The sequence below is a fragment of the Garra rufa genome, chromosome 13 (genome assembly GCF_049309525.1).
Source record: "Garra rufa chromosome 13, GarRuf1.0, whole genome shotgun sequence".
In the NCBI taxonomy this organism is placed as follows: Eukaryota; Metazoa; Chordata; class Actinopteri; order Cypriniformes; family Cyprinidae; genus Garra; species Garra rufa.
The window spans coordinates 31,209,844-31,224,514 of NC_133373.1; the positions used below are offsets into that span (position 1 = coordinate 31,209,844).

At 33.2% G+C, this 14,671-nt stretch overlaps 1 protein-coding gene across 1 annotated transcript in view; it reads left to right on the forward strand.

The window, feature by feature from the left end:
* The window catches only part of LOC141348466 (neurexin-3a-beta-like), a 48,353-nt gene that overhangs the window by 28,811 nt on the left and 4,871 nt on the right, over nt 1-14,671 (forward strand). The gene's annotated exons all lie outside the window — the stretch shown is intronic.

A 14,671-nucleotide genomic window follows, 5' to 3' on the forward strand; every position in this document is an offset into this window, starting at 1 on the left:
CACAGAACTGGACAGCAACTGCTTTCGAGCTATTTCTAAAGTCACTTTGTCTCCCCAGTGACTGTGCAGTGTACTTTCATTTAGGAACATCCTGTGAGCCTCAGTCACAACAATACAGACAAACGGTACATTTGTGGCCTCTCCTATTTTCCTAAATTGCATTTAATTGTCAATTAGATGTTTTTTGTTCTTCCATGGCTAGAAACAATGGCATTTTGTTTTGCCGCACTGCTGTGTGAGTTTTTGTGGAAACCATTGGACACGGTGTAGAAGTAGATAACAAGTATGTGACATTATGAAATTTTCATTAGCATACCTCCTATTATTACATGAAGATAGACATAATACTAGATTTGTGTGAAAGAAAATGTTTGAAACCTACAGTGGTTTTCAAAAATGTGGGGTCGGTCAAATTTTTTATTTTTTATCTTTTTTTATGTATTGTGCAATATCATTACAATTTCTATTTTTAAATATTTGTTTTATATTGTAATATATTTAAAATTGTAAATCATCCCTGTGATGGCAAAAAAAAATAACTCCAGTCCAAAAATCATTTTATAATTCTAATCACCCTTCTGTGATGGTTATCTGTGAATCTGTGAAAATGTGAATAATTTTAACAAAATAAGAGAGATCATACAAAATGCATGTTATTTTTTATTTAGTACTGCCCTGAGTTAGATATTTTACATAAAAGATGTTTACATATAGTCCACAAGACAAAAAATAGCTGAAATTATTAAAATAACCCCCTTCAAAAGTTTGGGAACCCTTGGTTCTTAATACTGTGTATGGTTACCTGGATGATCTACAACAGTTTTTTTTTTTATGATAGTTGTTCATGAGTCCTTTGTTTGCTCTGAACAGTTAAACTGAGCACTGTTCTTCAGAAAGATTCTCCAGGTCCTGCAGATTCCAGCATCTTTTGCATATTTGAACCCTTTCCAGCAGTGACTGTATGATTTTGAGATCCATCTTTTCACACTGAAGACAATTGAGTGACTCAAACACAACTAATAAAAAAGGTTCAAACATTCACTGATGCGCCAGAAGAAAACACGACGCATTAAGAGCCGGGGGGTGAAAACTTTTGAACAGGATGAAGATGTCCAATTTTTTCTTATTTTGTTGAAATACCTTACTAAGGCAGTACTAAACAGAAAATAACATGCATTTTGTATGATCTCTCTTATTTTGTTAAAATTATTCACATTCTCAGAGATTCTGCCAGGGGTTCACAAACTTTCGCATGCCACTTAATATATATATTTGTATATACAATTTTTATTTCAGGATTTTTGGATGAGTAGAAAGTTCAAAAAAACGTAAAAAGAACAAGTAAACTACTTTTAACACATCCTTGATGAATAGAAGTAATAATTTCTTCGTAATAACCCCAATGTTTTGAAGTTTTTCCATTGCACATTTTCTTTCACACAAACATAGTATTATATCTCTTCTCATTTTGGCTGTTTTTTTTTTATTACTTTTTTAATTTTTAATTTTTTTTTTAATTTTTATCTTTATCATCTAAGAAATTAGTTAAAGTATAAAAGGAAAATCATGTACTAGCAGCGTCCCTTGAAGGCAAGTTAGTTCACTCGGCGGCCATTTTAGTAACGCCCCAGGCTGCTATTTTCTCAGGCATGTAAGTACAGCTCTTACCTAATGAAAAGGGAAAGACTGCAAATACCAAACATTACATTTCAGCATGTCAAATCAGCTGTATGCATCTCTTCCATCCACACTACTGTTTAGAAGTTTAGGGTCAAGTTGGCATATTTTCACGTTGACTATGAGAAAAACATACTTCTCCTCAAGCGCGCTCTTAATGAAAAGGATTGACATCTTTCCATTTTCCATTTTCCATTTTCCTACCCTATCCAGTAGTACTGTACATCTCTTCTCAGTTAAAAGCAAGAGCAAAAGGGGGAAAATCATGTACTAGCCAGTTCCTTTAAGCTCACATTTTAGTCCATTTACCATGATTGGATAAATTGGGGAAGGTCGAGAAGTCTAAAACCTCTAAGGTTGTCATGACTTTATATATAAAAGTCAAGATTCGTGTAAAATCATTGAAAGAGAAGCCGTCAGAGTGAATTACAAGGATAGCGTTAGAGTAATGCTCTATTAGTTGGATCTTTTCTATAATGCAGGTAAATGGAGTACAGTTAGTGAATGAATTTCATTTTGTGGTCTCAAACTTCTTTCTTGCCTCCTTGGCTGGGACACACAGAAGACATGCTTTGTTGAGCATTGTTGTTATTCTCATCGAGATTATCAGAAATTCACGGCAATGCAAACTTTCGTGCTATTTCAAGTAACATGCCTAGCGTAGAGTAATTTGTCTTTTTACTACACCAGCGTATCCGTTTTTTCCTGTTTGAGCATCTAAGGGCATCAGTTTGTGTTCCTGTCGGCGCTGTATAAACCCATTTTACGTGGCCAACTCTACTAATGCACCCATTTATCAGTCTGCCATCTTTATGAATGATATTAGGCATGACAAATATATGCAGCGGCGCGTTGCCGTGCTGTTCATATGGATGCATTATACAGAAGTCAGCGCCTGCCTGTTTTAGGTCTGAAGTTTCATTTTTGCCAACATGGGCATTTGCGGCAGACTCATATAAGGGCTGGGGAAATATATCACTGAGATTTATAGGTGGCATGGTGGTACAACACTTCTATATAAATGTCAGCAAAATTTACTTTCTCTGCCAAAGTTTCAACATGATAATAAAATATTTATATATTCAGATGGCCACCTGCGAATAGAATATGATTATGCTTGAAGACAGATGTCCCCTCATGGCAGGCTGCTCTTTGCTTTGGCACCGGTTTCATTGTAATGTTTGATTTCTCAATTCAATCTTGTCAAGACGTTGATGAAGAAATATATTCCGAGGATTTGGTCTCTTTGACGGAGCGGCAGTCCTCGAGTGATATTGCGAGTTTTTGGTGCGCTGCCATGCTATCCTTTATTTAATTTACAGGCTAAATGAAGCAGGTTCTTGAAGACCCATGGAGAGCACTGAACCACGCTCAACATCTGTGCTTTATTTTCTTAATGCGTCAAAGAACTAATGCCTAATAGTTTCGCCACATCGGTTCCAGAGCTGTGCTTTTGCCAAGTTATTATACCTTACCTTGCTGCGCTAAGCACATACAAATAGCAAGGGCAAGTTAGCTCGTTGCGTCTTTCAAGCACACTGCCTATTTATCTCCCATGGGTCCCGAGAGGTCAAGCAGAGATGTCTACAGGGCCACAAGCGCGGTCACCTAAAGCTTATGACTGTCATTACAACGTAACCCGAGGCCATGTGCAGAATACTCAGAGAGCCTCACTTTGAGAATAAATTGTGCTGTGCTTGTCTATTCACTTTACTAGAAATACTGAGCCAAGTTCCGCCACATGTCCAAACACAATTCGCACACCCTCCGGTAATGGCTAACAAATATGAGAAAGCATAAGACTTCTTTTGCTAGTATTACTCGTCGGTTGTAGGCAGGGAGGTCTGCTTTTTTGGTTGGATTTGCTTGGATTTGTCTGGAAAATGTTAAAGGGAAATGCAACAATGTCTATTATTTAGGCCGCGGCTGGCAACCTGGAGTTGAAAATCAGCACAATCTTCTTTCGTTCCCTTCACTTTACCATATAATGGACTTATGCAGTGGAAATGTAGTTTTGTAACTTACTGCAAGAGCCAGATAAGCAACTTCTTTTCAAGGAACTGTACCTTGGACTAACAACTGCAAGCCATAAGACGTTATATTTAGAAAACCGCAGATGCTAAGTCTAGTGAAGAATTATCTCACGTTGTCACTGATACGCTAACCGCATTCAAACACAAAGAGTATTAAATGGTGTTGCTCGAGATCTGTTTTAACCCTTTTCCAACAGGCGTTTAGAGCATTTCTGAGTATAATACAGCTGTTTAATTTAGAGGAACGTTGAAGATAATGGTTTTCAACAACTTTAGGTTTCCGTGCTGGCAGCATGTCACCTCACTGATGCTATGTCATCACGCTTATTTGTGCAGTATAATCGATTTAATGAGTTTTTGCTTTTAGAAGGTATTAAATAGAAGGAGGATTAATTCTTGTGCCGAATCTCATCCCTCACCCAGTGAACTTCTTTAGTAGCTCGGGTGAGATTTGTAGTTTAGTCCTTTGATTCCATCTCTGCTAGTCAGCCTCAGGTAAGATGAGGTCTTAAGCCTCACTGTGGTTCGTTCATATTCTTCTGCTATATATTAAAGCAACCCCACATCGTTATGTTATGGATGTTTAAATTGATCAGTATTGGTTGATATTGGATAATTAAATTTCTATTACCAATGGACCCTTTTCACAGGACTGTCATCAGAATCGTAAAATATTTAGAATTAAAAAAAAATGTATGTGCATTTATAACACTATACTATATATTTGAGCAAATGGGAACACAAAAAGTATATTTGTGTTGCTCTCCCATTCACTGGTCTCGAAGTTAACCCAACTATGAAGACTTAAAATCTTTTTATTTTAATAATCTGTAATTAAAATAAATTTGTAAATAAATAAACATGTAATTTTATATGCTTACATTATATTAACAACTGTTTATTTTATTAATTTTAATCTTTTTTTACATTTATTTTACATATATTTTTCTATATTTTTACACTGTACTACCTTTGCTATGATCTGACACTCATTCAATCTTTAAAAACATGAATAATTTAATAATCATTCAAAACTAATTAAAATAAATATAAAAAATACATCTAATACATTATAGTGTTGATATGTCTAAAAGTCTGTCACTCAATAAAAAAAAATAATAAATGTGTTTTTATTTACTCACAACTCTGACTTTTTACTCACAGTTTAGAGTTTCTTTTCTTCTCAGAATTGTGACATTTAAACTCATAATTGCAAGTCCTAAAGTCAGTATTGCAAAATATTAGAATTGAAAGATATAAACACACTTTTTTCTCAGAATTGTGAGCTTCAGTTGCCAATCAAAATTGATATAAACTCACAGTTTTGAGAACATGTCACTTTTTCTCCCCTCAGAATTGGATTTGTGTTTATATCTCATAGTCAGAACTGTGAATTACAAACTCGCATTTGCAAGAAAAATTCTGACTTTATTTCTCGCAATTGCGAATTTATATCCCGCCTTCCTTTAAAATACACAACCGAGTTATAATTTATATCATGCAATTCTGAAAAAAAAAACAGTCAGAATTACGAGATGCAAACTCACTAGTGGCGAGTCTAAAGTAGCATGGTATAATAGCCAAAAATACATTGTATGGGTCAAAATGATCAATTTTTCTTTTATGCCAAAAATCATTATTAAGTAAAAATCATGTTTGATGAAGATATTTTGTAAATTTCCAGCTGTAAATATATCAAAACTTAATTTTTGATTAGTAATATGCATTGCTAAGAACTTCATTTGGACAACTTTAAAGGCGATTTTCTCAATATTTAGATTTTTTTGCACTCTCAGGTACCAGATTTTCACATAGTTGTATCTCGGCCAAATATTGTCCTAACAAACCATACATAAATGGAAAGTTTATTTACTCAGCTTTCAGATAGTGTATAAATCTCAGTTTCTGAAAAATTGACCCTCATGACTGGTTTTGTGGTCCAGGGTCACATTTTTTATTCAGTGGTGGAAACAGGCTTCCATAGATATGGCTACTTTTTTGTAGTATTAGTTTTTAATTTATTTGTAATGTTATTTCTTATTTTATTTTGTTATAAAAGTATACTATTTTAATATTCTCACCCTTTTTTTTTTTTTGGTTTAACCAAAGAGCAAAGAAAATAACCTGCATGGTAGAGGCGAGGGAAACCGAAAAATCACCTTTTCCCTACCAAAATAGAGCAAGAGCAAATGGTATCAGTCTAAATCTTTATCACTCTGGCTGCAGCCCTAAACTGTCCCACACACCCCTGCAGTTTGGCAGGAAATGTCAGAGTGTGTCAATCAGACGGCAGCTTGATGCTATGTTCAAGAGACAAGCGTATTCGTGAGACAGGGGTTACGACAAGGAACGCGGTGGGGATGTTATATCATTTTTGACACACGTGTACGCAATATGATGGCTCGACGATGTGTGTCCGTGTCCACATCTTTGTGTGTGTGTGTGTGTGTGTGTGTGTGTTGAGAAGAAGATGACTTCTTTCTTTATGGCTGTGCAGAGGCTTTTTGATGTCCCCGTAGCTGCTTTGGCAGTTCCAGGACCCAGGCTGGGTAATAGCGAATGACAGCAGGGAAAATGGTAGACGATTATGTGCGATGGGCGCTGCTATTCTGCTATAGCACTGACAGTGGTTCAGACCGCCATACTTCAGTCAAATCACCGTATCATTTTTGTACCATCAGCGAGGTTGGTAGAGATATTCAGTTCTCTCATTTTCCATCTTTTGTCGCACACCCTGCTGGAAACTGTTAGTCCAGGTTCACTTCATTCACCAGGATGCTCTTGATTTACACTACTAAAAAGTACTATTTTGACCTCGCATTTGTTTTTGTTTTATTGGTTAGATACAGTGTTTATTTATCTGATTTAATATTTCTTTAAAGTACAATCTATATTTAGTATGTGATGAAATTTATTTTGCATTTAAAGGCCCTAAAAAAGACACAATTGAGATATAAACTCACAATTGTGAGAAAAAGTATTTTAAAAAGTTTATATCTCGCAATTCTGACTTTATATCTCACAGTTGTGACTTTATAACTTGCAATTGCAAGTTTATATCACACAATTCTGAGAAAAAGTCAGAATTGCCTGTTAATATCTTGCAATTCTGACTTATTTTATTATAATTGTGAGTTTCTATCTCACAATTCTGACTTCATTTCTTATAATTGCAAGTTTATATTTCACAGTTCTGACTTTATTTCTCGCAATTCTGACTTTATAACTTACAATAGCGAGTTTATATCACAAAATTCTGAGAAAAGTTTAGAACTGCCTGTTTATATCTCACAATTCTGACATAATTTCTTAGAATTGCGACTGTATATCTCACAATTCTGACTTTATATCTCATAATTCTGACTTTATTTTTCACAAATTCTGACTTCATTTCTCGCAATTCTGACTTTATTTCTCGCAATTCTGACTTTATAACTTACAATAGCGAGTTCAATATCACGAAATTCTAAGGAAAGGTTAGAACTGCCTGTTTATATCTCACAATTCTGACTTTATTTTTAGCAAATTCTGACTTCATTTCTCGCAATTCTGACTTTATTTCTCGCAATTCTGACTTTATTTCTCACAATTCTGACTTTATAACTTACAATAGCGAGTTCAATATCACGAAATTCTAAGGAAAGGTTAGAACTGCCTGTTTATATCTCACAATTCTGACTTTATTTTTAGCAAATTCTGACTTCATTTCTCGCAATTCTGACTTTATTTCTCACAATTCTGACTTTATTTCTCACAATTCTGACTTTATAACTTACAATAGCGAGTTCAATATCACAAAATTCTAAGGAAAGGTTAGAACTGCCTGTTTGTATCTCACAAATCTGACTATTTTTTAGCAAATTCTGACTTCATTTCTCGCAATTCTGACTTTATTTCTCGCAATTCTGACTTTATTTCTCACAATTCTGACTTTATTTCTCACAATTCTGACTTTATTTCTCACAATTCTGACTTTATAACTTACAATAGCGAGTTCAATATCACAAAATTCTAAGGAAAGGTTAGAACTGCCTGTTTATATCTCACAATTCTGACTTTATTTTTTGCAAATTCTGACTTCATTTCTCGCAATTCTGACTTTATTTCTCACAATTCTGACTTTATTTCTCACAATTCTGACTTGATTTCTCACAATTCTGACTTTATAACGTACAATAGCGAGTTCAATATCACGAAATTCTAAGGAAAGGTTAGAACTGCCTGTTTATATCTCACAATTCTGTGAGATTAAACTCACAATTTTTTATCAGTGGTGGAAACCAAAAGGCTTCTATAGATTTACTTTGAAATTGTTTTCACTCAGAAATTGCTGGTAAATTTCACAATTACGGTGAAATGTTAAATTAAACGTAAAATTTTGAAGTAAAAAAAAACATATTGCAAATATCTTTTTTATTTAAACAATTGGACAAATATTTTTTAATGTGAAGCACAAACTTTCAACAAATTAAAATATGTAATATATAATAAAATTTAATAATATTAATGATGATGATATAAATATCAAGTGAAATCCATTTATAAATATATAATATTATGACACTACTTTTGAAAGGTCATTTAAGTACTTTGCCAGTCTTTTTGAATATGTTAAGTGTGAAGCCATTAGATGTATTTTTTCCTTCATAAATGGCAGTTACAGCACCCTATTACGTGTGATTGTGCAGAGATTGAGCTCATAGGTGTAATCATATGTGGTTACCACATGCTGTGTCATCCCTGTAGTTGCTGAAGCAAGCTCAGAAATGATGCTTTAGGGTCCCATGGTGCCCCGCTTCAGGAACACCATTTCAGTTCAATGACTTCTAAATCAGCAAGCACACATAACATGTCGCGCCACCTCGATGTTAATGTCTGGATGGCGTGCATGATGTTTTTGACTGAAAATCCTTGTTGTTTTGCTAACCTCTCTGTAAGGTTGCATATCCTTTCTTTTGTTAACGCATTATGGGGCTTTTTTCCCCTCTCGAGACTTATTTCTGATGCAGTAAATTGCAGTAAAAGAGCTCCACCTGCTCTGTCTGCTTTTGCTTGTTTCTATTATCCTCTGTTTATTTTGCAATCCTGTTTAATATGAATGAGTTTTTTTCCCTTTAGTGTGACTCACGTCAGATGACCAGAAATGTTTTTCTTTCTTTCCTCGAGCGTGTCTTACCAGAAGGCAGTTCGCAAGTCCTCAGAAACCTCATGTTAAAATAGAAAAAAAATGTTATCGAGCATCTCAGAAGCAACATAGCATCTACAAAGACCTGACCATCTCCTGTAATCTGATCGAGTCTCGTAGCAGTGAGCGGCACACATTTCACGATAAGCGATCCTTCGTCTCTTCTGGAGTGTGGATGGAGCCGGGCGGCTCGACTGCAACGCGAGAAGACAATTATCTCTCAAAACAAAAAGACAAGATTGCATTTTTGACAAAGAAGGAACCTTTTATCACAAAAAAGATTCAAGACAGGGTTCGTGTGTGCGAAACAGATACTTGTGCATCCTATGAGCCAAATACAATTACTCCTATCAAAAACAAAATCTGTTGCCCTTATAAATCTCTCCAGAGGGGGAGAGAGATAAGCTTTCAATATGAGCTGTCTTTCTAATCCCACGATTAAATGAAACCACCAAGGATGGTCGGATAAACGTTCCCACTCTCATTGTCTCCTCAGATACTGAGGGACGATCCTCCGGAGTCACATTTCTTATTTGGGGATGTGTTTGGAGCGAGATAATGTGCAGAAAGACTCTTGCGATTGAGATACAAGCCAAGTGTAAGAAGAGTGCTCAGGGAGAGAGTGCAGAAAAGGCTGGAGAGGGAGAATTAGACAGAGGCTGGAGAGACGGCTCGACTGTTTTAAATTTCAAAATTTCTCCTTGTCAAAGTTAAAGGTGTATTAAGTGTGGACAGAGTGACATATTTAGTTCATGCAGGAGACCGCAGATTTCATCTTTCAGTGCTCATTTAGCTTTGGCTTGAAATGATGAAATGATGCTTCAAGTACTGCTATACCCCATTTTGTGGGAGAAAGTCAACATGCAACCCTTTTTACTTCCATGATGTAATGTATTTCTGAAAGAAACATGATATTTAGTATGCACATATAATCCAAAAGTAGACACGATTTAATGTTGATTTTAATTTAATTCACATTTTTCAAATTTACTGCTGTGCGACCAAAAAGTATTTTGTTACTGTCAAAATTGTTTTATTTCAGTGTTATGTTAGTTCTGTTATGTATTAATATTTAGAATTAGCTTTTATTTTTATATTGTTTTATACAGTTTTAATTTTAATTTAATGTGCTAATCAAATATGCTTTTGTCATTATTATTACATTTTGGATTTTTACAAGTATTTCTATTTATCTATATAAATATAATAATGTAATTCAAAAGTAGACTTGATTTCATGTTGATTTTAATTTAATCCACATTTCCAACTGTATTGTACATACTACTGTGTGACCAAATTGTAAAGTTCTAATGTAATATTTATTATATTTAGAATTATTTTTTATTTTTATATTTTCAGTTTTAATTCTAATTTTAGTAATTATGTTATGTTCTTTTGTCATTATTAGTCATTTTTTAGACTAAGATTTACAAATAATTAAATTTATCTATATACAAAATCATTCAAATATAATAATATAATCCACATTTCCAAATTTATTGCACATTTCCAAATTTATTAAAATAATTTTAATTATTTAATTTTTATTTTAGTTTTAGTTATTGGTATGTAATGTGCTTTTGTCATTATTACTAATTAGATTTTTAAAAATATTTTTATTTATATAAATATGATTCAAATATAACAATATAACTCAAAAAGTGTGACCAAAAAATATTATGGTGCTATCAAAATTGGTGGTATTTTTTGATAAAGCAATTTTTTTCCAATGTTATTTAAGTACTAATATTTATTATATTTATAATTAGCTTTTATGTTTATATTTACAGTTTTCATTTTCATTCAAGTTTAGTTTTAGTTATTGGTATGTTATGTGCTTTTGTTATTATTATTAATTTTTACAAATATTTCTATTTATATAAATACGATTCAAATATAACAATATTCAAAAATAGACTCAATTTCATGTTGATTTTAATATAATTCACATTTCCAGAGTTATTGTACTTATATATAAATATTAGGGTGCTGTCAAAATTGGTGGTATTATTCAATAATACAAGTTTTATTTCCATGCTATTTAAGTACTACTATGGTGTTTTTGAAAATTTAGAATTAGCTTTTAGATTTGCAGTTTTCTTTTAAATTTAAGTTTAGTTTTAGTTATTTGTTATGTTATGTGCTTTTGCCATTATTATTAATGCTCCATTTTTTATATATATATTTCAATTTATCTATATAATATATACAATACAATTTCATGTTGATTTTAATTTAATTGACATTTCCAGATTTACTGCTGTGTGACCAAAAATCATTATGGTGCTGTCAAAAATGATGGTATTATTTGATAATACAAGTTTCATTTCAGTGTTATTTAAGTGCTTATATAGTATTTATTAATATTTAGAATTAGCCTTTTTTAATATTTCTTAAAAATATTTCATTTTAATTTTAATTCAAGTTTAGTTGCAGTAATTATGTGCTTTTGGTATTATTATACATTTTTAGATTTTTAAAAATATTTAGTTTTATTTTTATTTCAGTGAGTAATTTTAGTACTTAGACATTGTATTGCAGTTACTTGCCAAGTTGCCAACATTTACAGTTTTTATTTAAGTTTTTACTCTAAAATTCAGATTGTATTTAATTTCAGCTTTATTTAATAGGATCCTGTGGTAAAGAATGCTATGGTATGGTATAGTATATATGTTTTCCAAGATACCACTTTAAAAAATCGTGGCAGTACCACAGCGCTTTTCTGTAAGTAGATCAGGTCCCTAAAACTCATTTTTTGCCTTTTTGCCTTCTCTCAATGATTTTTCCCAACAAAAGACACAAAATAGCAATAATTTGTCACTGTGAAACGCAACACAGTAGTGTTTATGAGGAGATTTTTTATTTTTTTTTTTGGTGCTCAAATAGTACTTGGCAAGGCCGACGGTTTCATGCAATAAGCTATATTTGTTTTCAGCGAGACGGCAATGGCGCCCCGTAGCAATTTATCACTCGGTGGCGAGAACAACTGCACACAACACTGCTGGATTACAAAGGGGAGAATGTTCACAATCACATGGTTGTTCTCATGAATTATTTTGAGTTGTTGTTATTAGCAGGCTTTTCCACAGAGAGCGAGCCGCACTTATCACGTCTAATTATACAAAAATGTAACAATTTCTATGAAATACCTCATACATTTTAAATGTGGCAGCAGTCTAGGGTTTTTCTGGCGCGCACCCGTGCTACCGCAGAGCCATTAAGGGTTCCTCTAATTTAGAATTAAAGGAAATTAAAATGCACAGATATCTCACATTCTTGTATGTGTTTGTGAAACTTAATCACAGTAGGAGGAAAACTCCCCCGCAGCGTGTGATCCTGTGCCATGTTAACACCTCCTAGTGCTGTTTCATTTTCAAAGAGCCTTTCATGTTCTCAGGAGTGAGAAAAGGTGTCATGCCCTCTGTACTGCTGGATCAAAGCAGCACAAATCCACAAATGTCTGTGAACCAGGCAGTCCTCCATCCCTAACCCCACTGTCCCCAAAAAAACTACAACAAAGCTCCTAAAATATTTTACATTTTTTGCTTTTCAATATAAAATCATTTGGTTTATGTAATGCTTAGATAGGCATGACAAGAAGAGAAGAAAACAGAATTGGGGCACAACTCAGGCTGAGCTTGAGCCTTCATCAACACAACATAGTTCAACTCATCTGTTTATTTCTTCTGCGCACCACTGAAGAGATTTTAAAATATATCTCAGTGTTTTTAGTATTATTGCAGTGTTATTTTAGTAACATTTATATACAATACTAGGATATTTTGAATCATTATCATTTTTAAATATAACCTATTACTTAATTTATAAATATTTAGTATAATATTTTATATATTTAGTATAATTTGTAATTATTTACAGTCGAGGTCAAAGGTTTACACCCCCCTTTCAGTTCATGAGTCTCTTGTTTTTCCTGAACAAATACACTGCCAGCTGTTCCTCAGAAAAATCCTTCAGGTCCCACAAATTCTTTGGTTTTCCAGCATTTTTCTGTATTTGGACTCTTTCCAACAACGCCTGTATGACTTTAAGATCCATCTTTTCACACTGAGGACAACTGAGGGACTCATATGCAACTATTACAAAAGGTTCAAACGCTCACTGATGCTCCAGAAAGAAAAACGATGCATTAAAAGCCAGGGGTGAAAACTTTTGAACAGATTGGAAATGTGTAAATTTTTCTTATTTTGCCTAAATATCATATTGTTTTCATTTTGTACTGCCCTTCAGAGGCTATAGAAGATAGTTACACATTTTCCAGAAGTGTTAATAAGTTAAATTTACCCTGATCTTCAAATTCAAAATGTAATTTTTATAAATTCAACTATTATTTAATCTTGTAAACATATTTTACGTAAAATATCTTATTCAGGTCAGTACTAAATAAAAAATAACACGCATTTTGTATGGTCCCTCTTATTTTGTTAAAATAATTAACATTTTACAGTTTCTGAAAGGGGGATGTAAACGTTTGACCTCAACTGTGGTATATATAATACGTTTAGTAATTTTAGTAATTAAATTAAAGTAGTAGTAGTAATTAGTAAAATTAGTATACACTTGTAAATTTTAAAGATTTTTTTTATGATTTAGTATTTATATTGTATTTTGTTAATTTGTTTTAGAAATATTTTTTGTCTATTATTTTTGTTGTATAAATGTATTTATTTTTGTTTTTTGGACCCCATTTACTTTTATTGTTTCATCAATACATTCTTCAAAAGGAAACTCATACAGGTTTGAAAACAACATGCGGGCGAGTACATGCTGACAGTAATCTCTGGATGAAATATTCTTATAAACTCTCTGTATATGAGGTTTTATTTGTAGAACCCAGGGTTATGATGTCTATAACAGAGCCAGAGCTCTGGATGAGCCTATCTTTAATGAGTTTCCACCATCAGACTACCCTGTAGTGCCACCACTAACACCTTAGCCGAGCTTAGAATGATAGCAGTTGACATTGCCTCTATTGAGGATCTATTTAGAGCACAACACATTCTTTACCAGGGTAAAACTGAATTTGGGACTTGGGAATATAATAGGAGAGAATGGGGAAAAACCATGTGTGGTACGTGTAAATTTGAGAGAGGTCATGGCCTCAGTTGGCTGTACTCCCTCTTTCCGCTGATAATAAGCATCCCATTCGTTCTCTCCATCTGCTCTCTTCTTGTCCCACTGCCCTCCCACACATCCACTGCTAGAGTCCCTTGCTAGCCACCTGCAACATCTGTCTGCGGTGCCGCCACATGGATAACTGTCTGTACTTGTAACGCAAGGTTTGCAGGTTAGGTCACATGGGTGGGTTTAACTGGGGTTACTCTGTTAGTGGCACGATAAAAGCATAATTCAGCTAAAAATGCAAATTCTGTCATTTACTCTAGGGCTGCAGTATAGTGGATAAAACTGTCCTTTTAATCATTTTAATTTTGCAATAAATATTGTGATATTCAAAAATACAGGAGTTATCTGTTAGTAAAAAAAGTAAATAAAAATAATCCGTTTTATTTTTTATTTTCTGTTTTGATTTTCATTTTAAGGTTAAGTCATTTTGTTGCTTTAGTTTTTATTTATAGTATTTGTTGTTGTTTATTTTGGGCATCAAGTTATTTTCTTCAATTTTTGATTTTTTGATTAACTTATATTTTCATTTTTATTTTCGTTTTTATGGTTTTAGTTTAAATTTTGGTTTAAGTTTTAGTTAACTACAGTAATTAATGTCTTATTTTTTATAAACATTTAGGCTTTTTAGGATTTT